Here is a 12,556-nt window from a genome sequence, read left to right as displayed (position 1 = left end):
TCTTAAACCGTCTCCTCCCTTCCAGACTCTGCCACGTACACCCTGTGTAGCACCCCAACACCAAAAGTCCAGACAACACCTATCCATGCATAACACCTGTTTTCTTGATTATATGCGACAAATATTGTTTTCTAGGTTGTCTTTATGCTGCCCTGTAGCAATTCTTGGGCTACTTGTCTCCATTATCAATTGATATATGTTATGTTCTTCCAGCAGACAGATTCATTCTAACCTTAATTCAAGCAAAATCGTGTGGAAAGGCCAATTTCCTTCACCAAGTATATTCCAATTGATAAATATGATTTTTAGCTATTATCTTGTTGAGAATTTTTGCATCCATGTTCATCAGGGATTGGTCCATAATTCTCCTTTTTGGTGGGGCCTTTGTCTGGTTTTGGAATTAAGGTGAACGAGTAGAACTCATAGAACGAGTTTGGAAGTATTCCATCTCCTTCTATCTTCTTGAACAGCTTTAGTAGAATAAGTACGGTTTCTTCTTTAAACGTTTGATAGAATTCCCCTGGGAAGCCATCTGACCCTGGATTTGTGTCTTGCGAGGTTTTTGATGACTGCTTCAATTTCCTCCCTGGTTATTGGCCTGCTCAGGTTTTCTATTTTTTCCTGTTCCAGTTTTGGTAGTTTGTGGTTTTCCAGAAACATGTCCATTTCCTCTAGTTTGCCTAATTTATTGGTGTATAGCTGCTCATAATATGTTTTTAAAATCGTTTGTATTTCCTTGGTGTTGGTAGCGATCTCTCCTTTCTCATTCATGATTTTATTAATTTGAGTCTTCTCTCTCTTCTTTTTAATAAGACTTGCTAATGTTTATCTATCTTATTAATTCTTTCAAGGAACCAACTCCTGGTTTTGTTGATCTGTTCCACAGTTCTTCTGGTCTCTATTTCATTGAATTCTGCTTGAGTTTTTATTAACTCTCTCCTTCTGCTGGGTGTAGGATCTATTTGCTCTTTTTTCTCCAGCTCCTTTAGGTGCAAGTTTAGCTTTTGTATTTGAGTTCTTTCCAGTTTTGGGAGGGACGCTTGTATTGCGATGTATTTCCCCCTCAGGACTGCTTTTGCTGTATCCCAAAGATTTTGAATGGTTGTATCTTCATTCTCATTAGTTTCCATGAATCTTTTTAATTCTTCTCTATTTTCCTGGTTGACCCTTTCTTCTTTTAGCAGGATGGTCCTTAACCTCCACGTGTTTGAAATCCTTCCAAACTTCTTCTTGTGATTTAGTTCTAATTTCAAAGAATTATTGTCTGAAAATAGGCAGGGAACAATCCCAATCTTTTGGTATCGATTAAGACCTGATTTGTGACTCAGTATGTGTCTATTCTGGAGAAAACTCCATGTGCACTTGAGAAGAATGTGTATTCAGTTGCATTTGATGTAAAATTCTGTAGATATCTGTGAAATCCATCTGGTCCAGTGTATCATTTAAAGCTCTTGTTTCTTTGGAGATGTTGTGCTTAGAAGATCTGTCAATTATAGAAAGTGCTACATTCAAGTCACCAAGTATAAGTGTACTATTATCTAAGTATGTCTTAACTTTGGTTATTAATTGATTTATATACATGGCAGCTCCCATATTCGGGGCATAAATATTCATGATTGATAGGGCATCTTGTTGGATAGATCTTTTAAGTATGATATAGTGATTTTTAGATTATATTCTTTTGGTTTATCCTTTTCTCTTTTTCTTTTATAATTGCAGAAATCCCAAAGCAGAAGGGATTAGAAAAAACTAGGGAAGAGGGATAAAAAGTGTCCCTAAAAGAGTGGTGGTGGAGGTTCTCTGTCGTAGATTTTGTTGCCTGAGTTGGGGTGAGGCAGGTGGGTCTTCATGGAGAAGTTGTATTGGTCTATATTGGATGATAACTGAGAACTCTGAGGCAGGATACAACTTTCATATGACTCAGATGATTTGGTGTCTTTCCTACAACAAAACAAAGCAAAACAAGTTAACTTTGCAAGGGAGCAAGTAAAGCAGCCATGTAGGGTTGTGAGAGGGCCAAGCACAGTCTGGTGAGAAAGGACAGAGAGAAAGAGACAACTGAGTCCTTACACAGGAGGACAGTGCACACTTAAAGATATGAAGGAAGATAATGAGAGAGATAGTTGGCCTTTCCTAAGATACACCGTGTGCGGTGAGTGTATTAGTGAGGGTGGTATTGGGAGGAGGCGCATGGAAGAAGGAGCCATGGGCTCTGAGCACTCACAACTGTTAGTCTAGGTGGAGACAGAGTGTAGTGATGGATGGGACTACTGGATGGATTTCTAGATTCTGTGCTCACAAAGAAAGGAAGGATTTGGGGAAAAACAAAATGTTTAGTAAGGCTTCTTAGAAAAAGTGATCTGAATCAGTGCTCCCCTTTGTTATAGTTGTAATTTGGAAAATGAAGAGGACAGGCAGATGGATTTCTTTCTACTGTTTGCTTTAAGGATTTTTATTACGTGTTGTGTATTGACAGAATCCTAGGTTGAGAAAAAAAGAGTATTGAATCCTACGGGGAAGTAGAGAAGAAACTGATTTTCCCTTTTGACATCAATATATCACATCATTTTCTAAAACCTTCTTAGCTTTCCCAGCTCTTTCTATCTTTTTTTGTATATTTTTTATTGGAGTTTAATTTGCCAACATATAGCATAACACCCAGTGGTCATCCCATCAAGGGCCCCCTCCGTACCCATCACCCAGTCACCCCAACCTCCCGCCAACCTCCCTTTCCACCACCCCTCGTTTGTTTCCCAGAGTTAGGAGTCTCTCATGTTCTGTCACCCTCACTGCTATTTCCCACTCATTTTCTCTCCTTTCCCCTTTATTCCCTTTCATTATTTTTTTCATTACCCAAACCAGCTCTCTTTCTAATTCCTGTTTGGAAAATCTCATTCTGATTCTTTCTGGTAGCCTATCTGGTTTCTGAAGATCTCTAGAGGCAGAAGCTCTAGCTTTTAAGATTTGTCAGTTTTATCATCTTGTATTATTTTGTATATTTTTATTGCTGTTCTATTTGCCAACATATAGTATAACACCCAGTGCTCATCCTGTCAATGATCTCCTCACTGCCCGTCACCCAGACACCCCGACCCCCTGCCCACCTCCCCTTCCACTACATCTTCCTTGCTTCCCAGAGTTAGGAGTGTCTCATGTTCTGTCACCCTCTCTGATTTTTCTCACTAATTTTCTCTCCTTTCCCCTATAATCCCTTTCACTATTTTTTATATTCCCCATATGAGTGAAACCATATAATGTTGTCCTTCTCTGATTGACTTGCTTCACTCAGCATAATACCCTCCAGTTCATCTTGTTTTGATGTGATAGAAATGTTTTGAGCTCCAAAACTGGATTCTGACTCAAACTCAATGTGTTAATGTGTCAAACCATGAATGAGAAAGCTGCATTTAACTCCATCTCCTCTGAACTTACTAAGAAAAACCACCTTGTTCACAACCATCCCAGTATGATACTAGATAATCTGGAGTCTATACAGTCTCTAGAGTAGTTCTGGTTATTTGATTGTTTACCAAAATAATGGTGCAATGATCCTATATGGTGTCTGCATATAGCAGAGACTCTATAGATATTGTAGGGGGGAAGTAAAAATGTCTTGGTCTATATCTACTTAGAGTTTGGTCTACATCTGTTGGATAGACTTGTTCTGCATACAGTTGGTCTTGGTGTGCTACTCTGCCTCCGGATGGGTTTTTGGTGACTTGGAATTCAGCTGGTGACAGACTGGGATGGGATTTGAGAGGCATAGGCCTGGGGGTGATAGGGTATGCAGGTGAGTTGGGGGACGTGGCTGTGTTCCCTCTTGTTTAATGAGAGGGTAGTTTGGGGGCTGCCATGTCTTCAAGTTCAAGTCTTGGTTGCACATAGTAATATTTAATTACAGAATTAGAGTTTCTAGTCTCATTGAAAGAACACGAAACAAGTTGTACCCTAGGGAATTTTTATTTTAGAAAGGGAGACAAAGACTTCTTCCAAGGAACATGCAATCAGAATATAATGCCAAATAAGATCTGAGGTGGGAGGCTGCCAGGTAGGTTATCTGTTGAGGTTGTTCTTAGGGAAATCCTGGGAGATAGCTTTGAATATTCATTTTCTTTAGAATGAGCTGAATTTGGCTACTTTAGCTTTCTTTCCAATCTTTCAGGGAAGCTATCTGACCTTCTCTTCCCCCAGGAGAAAAGTTACATATTTATTACTCCTGCAGTAGTTTCTCTCTCTTTTCAGCACATATCAAAATGGAGAATTATTACTATTATTAGTATTATTATCATCATCATCATCTTCTTCATCGTCATCTTAGTATCCAGATCTGTAGCAAATATTTAACTGGATCTGTTTAGTTGGGTAAATTGGATTTATTGGTTCAAGGTGTGTTAGAGTTTGGTTTTTGTTTTTGGTGGGGAGCAGGGAAGATGTGCCTAAAAGAGGCTTTATGTATTGAATCACGTCCAATGATGAAGACATACCTGAACAGATGTTCTCCTGGGAATCAGTTGTATACAATATCAAGATGAAGTGATTCCCTCCTCTTCCCTAAGCCTTCTCGGGCTGACCTATGGTGCACAGAAGATAATCACTAGCCTTGCCAACACTGGAAAATGCGATCCTTACTACTCTTACCTTCCATTAACTAGGAAGTCATTTGGGATCTTTACATACTCTTGCCATGAATGTTCATTTCTAATTTAGGAATATGCTTGCCATCTGCCTTTGGCTCAGGTCATGATCCCCGAATCCTGGGATCATGTCCCACATCAGGCTCCCCACGGGGAGCCTGCTTCTCCCCTGTGCCTGTGTCTCTGCTTCTCTCTCTGTGTCTCTCATGAATAAATAAATAAAATCTTTTAAAAAAAGGAATATGTTTCCTGGTCATAGTCTGTATATATTTTACTTATTCTGGCAAGTGGGGAAGTATTTATGAAACACTCTTAGTTGTATGCTCTCAGAGAGGGGAATTCTCTCTTTGCTACCATTGTCTTGCACTGTGTATAACTGTGTGATGATTTTTGAGTAATGGTGATGGTTTTGATAATTTAAGGGGAAGAAAAAAGTTGCTTTTGCTTGAGTTCTTTTGCACAAAGTATCACTGTGGTTCCTAATTTTTCTACTCTGGAATTTTGCCTTTGTATTCCTTACACTTACTTGAAATCTAATCTTTAATTGATTGAACCCAGTCTTTCTCACTCAGAAACTTTTTGGCTTCTACTTGAGAGACCATTCAATTTCTCACTTTAGATCCAACCCAATGTACACCAAACCCATCCGTGGAGTTATTTACAGGCAGTACAGGTAAAATGTCAGCAAATACAGAAAAGTCTTTTCTCTGGGAGCTTACACTATGAGGATACCTCCCCATTCTCCTGAAACAAGTGAAATCCTATTCTACATACCAGTCAATTGACTTTTGTCCTACTCTCCTGTTTTGCAAGCTAGCCTTACATGTAGTTATTGCAGTTTGAGTCTCAAGTCATGTTGCCTGATGCCCAAGCATTAGATGACTTATTTTCCAAATAAAGTAAAGCAGTGGAGGTAACAAAACTCAGTGTTGTCTATCTGTTCAGTTGTCACATATCAAGGAGATGACTAGACTTCTATTTAGTAGGTTCCTACACTGGAGCAAATCCTAAATGTCCCACATAATGCACTTTGTCTCAGCTGACTTGGGTTACTTCCCTTGAATTTTCACTTTGTTGTGGTAGAAGAGACTTGGTTCTCAGTTCTTGTGTTGGATCCCTGATATTCCCAAATTGAGTGTATCTTGGGGTACTTCCACACATTAACCTTTTGTACTTCAGGCTTCAGCTGGAGAAGGAAGGCAAGCACCATCAGGCAGAAGCTCTGCTCCTGGGCTCCACCTCACCACCTACTACTCCTACCCTCTTCCCTACTGGGTGTCCTGCCTATGCAAATATCTAGACCAGTGAGTTATGCCACTGGACATTGAAGAGCACAGAGCAGGGGCAAGGAGAACATACTGGGGAGATTAGATATCTATCTGTTGGTGTGGCCAGAGAGGCTTTGGGAAGGAAGGAGGGCCATGATGAACAGGGTTTGGAAAGAGCATATTCTAGGCAGATAGGGACAGTCTGTGTGAAGGCTGATGATAATGCCAGCAAGATGGGCATGTGTGGGGAAAGATTTGTCCTGTTTTAGTAGGAACCACAGAAAAGATTAATACTAGCAGTTAGTGATAGAACAGCAGTGAGAAGATAGAAATATAATCTTAGAAGTTTGAATTTAATAGAGAGCAGGAAACTACAGGTGTGTGTGTGTGTGTGTGTGTGTGTGAGTGTGCTTGAGTGAGTCTTTAAGACTTGAGGAAATTATCATTTTCGAGGAGAGCAGAGAGCACCTACACTTTAGTTATCTGATGCAATGTAGTAGTCAAGAATAAGGATTTAGGGCTTTATCTTGCTTCAAGGCCAGCACTCTCTGATGGCTACTGGTGAATCGAGTGAGAGTTGAGAGGATCTCATTTTTTAGCGTTACCAATATTATGGACCAGGAGGGTGGACTAGGGAGTATGGCAGCAGGCTGACCCTGACTTTGCAGTATTTGTAAACTGTAGGAACCTGCTAGACATAAGTCTAGTGTGGACATGGTGCTAAGTGTCTAAGTGTCTTCACGTCAACTGAATTGAGTTGAGGGTTAGGTTGGTAATCCCCAAATATCTGAAACCAGTGAGTTCAGTTGTAGTTGCTTAGATTTATTTTAAAATTTTTTTAAGATTTTTAAAATTTTATTTATTCTTTCATGAGAGACACACAGAGAGAGAGAGAGAGAGAGAGAGAGGCAGAGGGAGAAGCAGACTCCTGCAGGGAGCCCAACGTGGGACTCAATCCAGGGTCTTCAGGATCAGGCCCTGAGCTGAAGGTGGGGCCAAACCACTGAGACACCTGGGCTCCTTCTGCTTAGGTTTATTTTAAACTTATGTATGGGGATCCCTGGGTGGTGCAGCGGTTTGGTGCCTGCGTTTGGCCCAGGGCGCGATCCTAGAGACCTGGGATGGAAACCCACGTCGGGCTCCCGGTGCATGGAGCTTGCTTCTCCCTCTGCCTATGTCTCTGCCCCCCTCTCTCTCTCTCTGTGACTATCATAAATTTTAAAAAAAATTTAAACTTATGTAATGTCCCAGGATAAAGTCAGGCTCCAAAATCTGATTTGTCAGTCCTCTTGTTTCTGAACATATTTTGCATTTTTTTCCCTTTGAAATTAAACAGAAAGGCAATCCTTTACCTTCTCTGTTGATCTTCCTTTAGTAACAGCATGTTCAAAATATTCATGATTCCTTATATCTAGCCCATATTCCTTAGTAACTTGTGGGAATGTGAACTTGTACAGCCACTCTGGAAAACTGTGTGGAGGTTCCTCAAAGAGTTAAAAATAGATCTGCCCTACGACCCAGCAATTGTGCTGCTGGAGATTTACCCCAAAGATACAGATGCAGTGAAACGCTGGGACACCCGCACCTTGATGTTTCTAGCAGCAATGTCAACAATAGCCAAACTGTGGAAGGAGCCTCGGTGTCCATCGCAAGATGAATGGATAAAGAAGATGTGGTCTATGTATACAATGGAATATTACTCAGCCATTAGAAACGACAAATACCCACCATTTGCTTCGATGTGGGTCGAACTGGAGGGTATTATGCTGAGCGAAGTAAGTCAATTCGAGAAGGACAAACATTATATTGTCTCATTCGTTGGGGAATATAAAAAATAGTGAAAGGGAATAAAGGGGAAAGGAGAAAAAATGAGTGGGAAATATCAAAAAGGGAGACAGAACATGAAAGACTCCTAACTCTGGGAAATGAACTAGGGGGGGTGGATGGGGAGGTGGGTGGGGGTTGGGGGTGACTGGGTGATGGACACTGAGGTAGGCACTTGACAGGATGAGCACTGGGTATTATTCTATATGTTGGCAAATTGAACACCAATAAAAAATAAATTTATAAAAAAAATAAATAAAACCATTCAAAGCCACTTACAATTAAAAAAACAGGAAATATCAGGAAGGGAGACAGAACGTGAGAGACTCCTAACTCTGGGAAATGAAAAAGGGGTGGTGGAAAGGGAGGTGGGTGGGGGCTGGGGGTGACTGGGTGATGGGCACTGAGGGGGGCCCTTGATGGGATGAGCACTGGGTGTTATTCTATATGTTGGCAAATTGAGCACCAATAAAAACTAAATTAATTAAATAAAAATAAAAATAAGATACCTAGGAATAAAAAACAAAGAGGTAAAGGATCTATACCCTAAAAACTACAGAACACTTCTGAAAGAATTTGAAGAAGATACAATAGGATGGAAAAAATACTCCATGCTCATGGATTGGAAGAATTAACATTGTGAAAATGTCCATGCTACCCAGGGCAATTTACACATTCAACGAAATGCCTATCAAAACACCGCAGACTTCCTTCACAGACTTGGAATACATAATCTTTAGATTTGTGTGGAATTACAAAAGACCCTGAATAGCCAGAGGAATATTGGAAAAGAAAACCAGAGCTGGGGCATCACAATAACGGATTTCAAGTTGTACTACAAAGCCATAATCATCAATATAGTGTGATATTGGCACAAAAACAGATACACAGATAAACATAACAGAATAGAGAACCCAGAAAAGGACCCTCAACTCTATGGTCAACTAATATTCGACAAAGAAAGAAAGACTATCCACTGGAAAAAAGACAGTCTCTTCAATAAATGGTGCTGGGAAAACTGGACAGCCACATGCAGAAGAATGAAACTGGACCATTCTCTTACACCATACACAAAGATAAACACAAAATGGATGAAAGATCTAAATGTGAGACAAGAATCCATCAAAATCCTAGAGGAGAACACAAGCAACACCCTTTTAGAATTGACCACAGCAACTTCTTGCAAGATACATCTATGTAGGCAAGGGAAACAAAAGCAAAAATGAACTATTGGGACTTCATCAAGATAAAAAACTTCTGCAAAGAAGTTCAAGATAAAGAAACAGTCAACAAAACTAAAAGACAACTACAGAATGGAAGAAGATATTTGCAAATGACCTATCAGATAAAGGACTAGTATCCAAGATCTATGAAGAACTTATTAAAGTCAACAGCAAAAAAAAAAAAAAATCTAATCATGGAATGGACAAAAGACAAGAACAGAAATTTCACCAAAGACAAAAATACATGGCCAACAAGCACATGAGAAAATGCTCCGCATCACTTGCCATCAGGGGAATACAAATCAAAAGCACAATGAGCGACTACCTCACACCAGTGAGAATCGTGAAAATTAACAAAGCGGGAAACCACAAATGTTGGAGAGGATGTGGAGAAAGGGGAACCCTCTTGCACTGTTGGTGGGAATGTGAACTGGTGCAGCCACTCTGGGAACCAGTGTGGAGATTCCTCAAAGAGTTAAAAAACAAAAAAAAAGAGCTACCCTATGACCCAGCAATGGCACCCCTGGGGATTTATCCCAAAGATACTGATGCAGCGAAACGCTGGGACACCTGCACCCCAATGTTTAAAGCAGCAATGTCCACAATAGCCAAACTGTGGAAGGAGCCTCGGTGTCCATCGAAAGATGAATGGATAAAGAAGATGTGGTCTATGTATACAATGGAATATTACTCAGCCATTAGAATCGACAAATACCCACCATTTGCTTCAACGTGGATGGAACTGGAGGGTATTATGCTGAGTGAAGTAAGTCAATCGGAGAAGGACAATCATTATATGGTCTCATTCATTCTGGGAATATAAAAAATAGTGAAAGGGATTATAGGGAAAGGAGAGAAAATGAGTGGGAAATATCAGTAAGGGAGAAAGAACATGAGAGACTCCTAACTCTGGAAAACAAACAAGGGATAGTGGAAAGGGAGGTGGGCAGGGGGTTGAGGTGACTGGGTGACAGGCACTGAGGGGGGGCATTTGATGGGATGAGCACTGGGTGTTATACTATATGTTGGCAAATCAAACTCCAATTTAAAAATCTACAAAAAAAAAAAAATCCCAAGATTCCAGTATGTACACTGGCCTCTAGGTCTCCATTCTCTGCTTCAGTTTCTCCTTTTGTGGGTTTCATGTTTATTTCTAGGGGTTCTTTATTGAGCAACTGCTTGAAGGCATGGATCTGACTGCCCAGTAGGTGTCTACACTGCTGAACCAAAATTAATGGAGTAGTATGTTATTTTGCTCATACTGTACTTGGTACCACTTTAGCTCTGAATGTAGACGCAGCCGCAGGGCTTCCCTTCCCTCCCTCTCCTGCATGGGATCCCTAACCAGGCTGTCCCAGGATCTTCTCCAGAGTTGGTCAGTCTCCCCTGCCTGCCTGCCTCAGTTTCTCTTTCTCCTTGGCTCCCACTCCCCAACCCTGGGTGTGCCAGGCTGTATGAGATTAGGGCTGAGCTCAGGCCTCCTTTGATGGCAGCATCCTGGTGGGGAGGGCATGGCAGGGATCCAAAGATGAGAGCGGTGAGGGCAGTGGCTGCTCCTGTCCTCTTCACCCCTGCCCAGTGTCCAGGAGGCCTCAGCACAACCAGGGGGACAGGTGTGTGCAGTAGGTCTGAGAGAGAGTAGTGAAGAGCAGGAGAAAGAAATTGTGAAAACCCAGAGAATTCCCCTAAAAAACATGTCCTCTTCCTTTTCCTCTGGAGGCTCCTTGGTTGGTGGGAAGTAGTGAGGAGACGGTGGGAAGTGAGTAGAAAACGAGAGGGTCTCAAGGGACTTTCCTCCCCCTTCCACTCTCCCTGCCACCAAGGTGAAGCTCAGCAGGGCTGTGAGGGGAGTGCCTGAGAGCTCCTGGGGCATCCCCTCTTCCCTGACAGGGAGCCCACAGCTGGGGGGTGGGTGTCATTGACACTGTCACTGCCACTGCCCCTGCTGCCCTAGGACAGTCCTCAAATGTATCTTTGTTGCTGCATTCGCAGACATGATGAAGGCCCAGGAAAGGAACCTTCATGTGGCCTAAAATATAAGCTGCCCTCAGCATCTTGCCACACATATAACATGGTATGTTCTCCTCGTGTCCTACTGTGTGCACCTGCAATAGATTCTTCATAGCAAAAGCTGCCTCACATGTGTCACATTTGAAGAGCCTCTTGTGGGTGTGACTGTTGAGGTGATCCCACCTGGAGAAACTCTCCCACACGGGGAGCAGCTGTAGGGCTTGTGCACTGAGCCCTCCTGTCCTTGCACTTGCAGTGCTGCTGGCACACTGGGCATGTCGGGCTCCTTGTCTGAGTATCACAACCTGCCAGTTCAGGTGGGAGGCTTGGCAGGGCCTTGCTGCACCTCTCACAGGAGTGCTCTCCAGAATGTACTTTCCCCAGGCAGTCCTGGTCACCTGTCACCTGCATCCATGTATCCCCTCCCTGGGTGCCTCCAATCAGTTTTCAGGCTCAGGAGGTTTAAGAGACACCATGGTGGGCATCTCCATAGCACATGGGGGCCCAGACCAGCCTTGGATCCTGTGTGGGAGTTTGCAGCCTTTCTGGAACTCCTTGCAGCTGGAGCACAATGTAAGTTCCCTTGCTCTTTTGTTCTCCAAGACCACAGTGACCATCCAGGTTGAGGCTACAAGGACAGCGATTGCAGCAATGGTCGCAGAGGAGACTGGCACTGTCTGCACAGCAGGCAAGGATACCCCTGAGGACTTCAGAGCCGCTGTGTCCACTGTGGAGGCAGCCAGGCCGGGGCGGGCAATAAGGGCAGCAGTGGTGGCAACAGATTCTTGGGAAAGAGTGGGGGGTCGGAGTAGGGAGTAAGTGCACCTGGAGGGATTGGGTCCCTTGGGGGGTGGGGGGTGATTGCGGGGGCAACATCAGAGCACCCTTGCTGGCCTGTGGGAGGAGGAGAAGGAGGGTCCTTGAATGAGTTCTCTTAATTATCCTGTGATGGGAGGCCCTGGCCTGTCCCCAGCCTCCCGCCCTCTCCCAAGCAGGCAGTGAGTAGCACAGGGAGAAGGGGAGGGGATTGCTCTGGGGACCTGATGCAGGATACACAGACCCTCCCCTGCACTTGCCCTTCTTTCCCTCAAGCAGAGGCACATCTGGGACAATCCAAGCTTGAGGCAGGGATGACTGCCTAGGACCCTGGGAACAGGCACAGATCACACACCCAGATGCCCCTCCCCTACTGTCCTGTCATCCCAGCCCTCCTGCCAATCCTGCCAGGCTCCTTTGCCTCTGGGAATCCTGGCTCTGTGGTCTGGGCTGGGCCTCTCCTTCCTTCCCCAGCCCAGTGCCTGGAACACAGGAGGTGCTCAATCAGGGTCCCTGCTCCCTGCCCCCTGCAGATGTGTTAGGGTTGGCCAGTGGGATTTGTAGGTTTTCCTCAGATAGAAGTTCTTCCTGAGATCTGGGGCAGTTTTTTTTTTTTTTTTCTGCAAGTTCAAGGTTCTGTGTTCATATCATTAGTTCAGACTCTGTCCCTCAAGGGACCTGCTGCTACCCTTCTCTCCCTCCCTCCACCTCTACCTCTGTCCTTAGGGCAGGTAATTGAGTGATTAGAGGCATCTCCTCATCATCAAGTAGAGGCAATGAT

This window comes from Vulpes vulpes, chromosome 8 (assembly GCF_048418805.1).
Source record: "Vulpes vulpes isolate BD-2025 chromosome 8, VulVul3, whole genome shotgun sequence".
NCBI lineage: Eukaryota > Metazoa > Chordata > Mammalia > Carnivora > Canidae > Vulpes > Vulpes vulpes.
The sequence above is the reverse complement of the archived record's forward strand: the minus strand, read 5'-3'. Positions refer to the sequence as shown.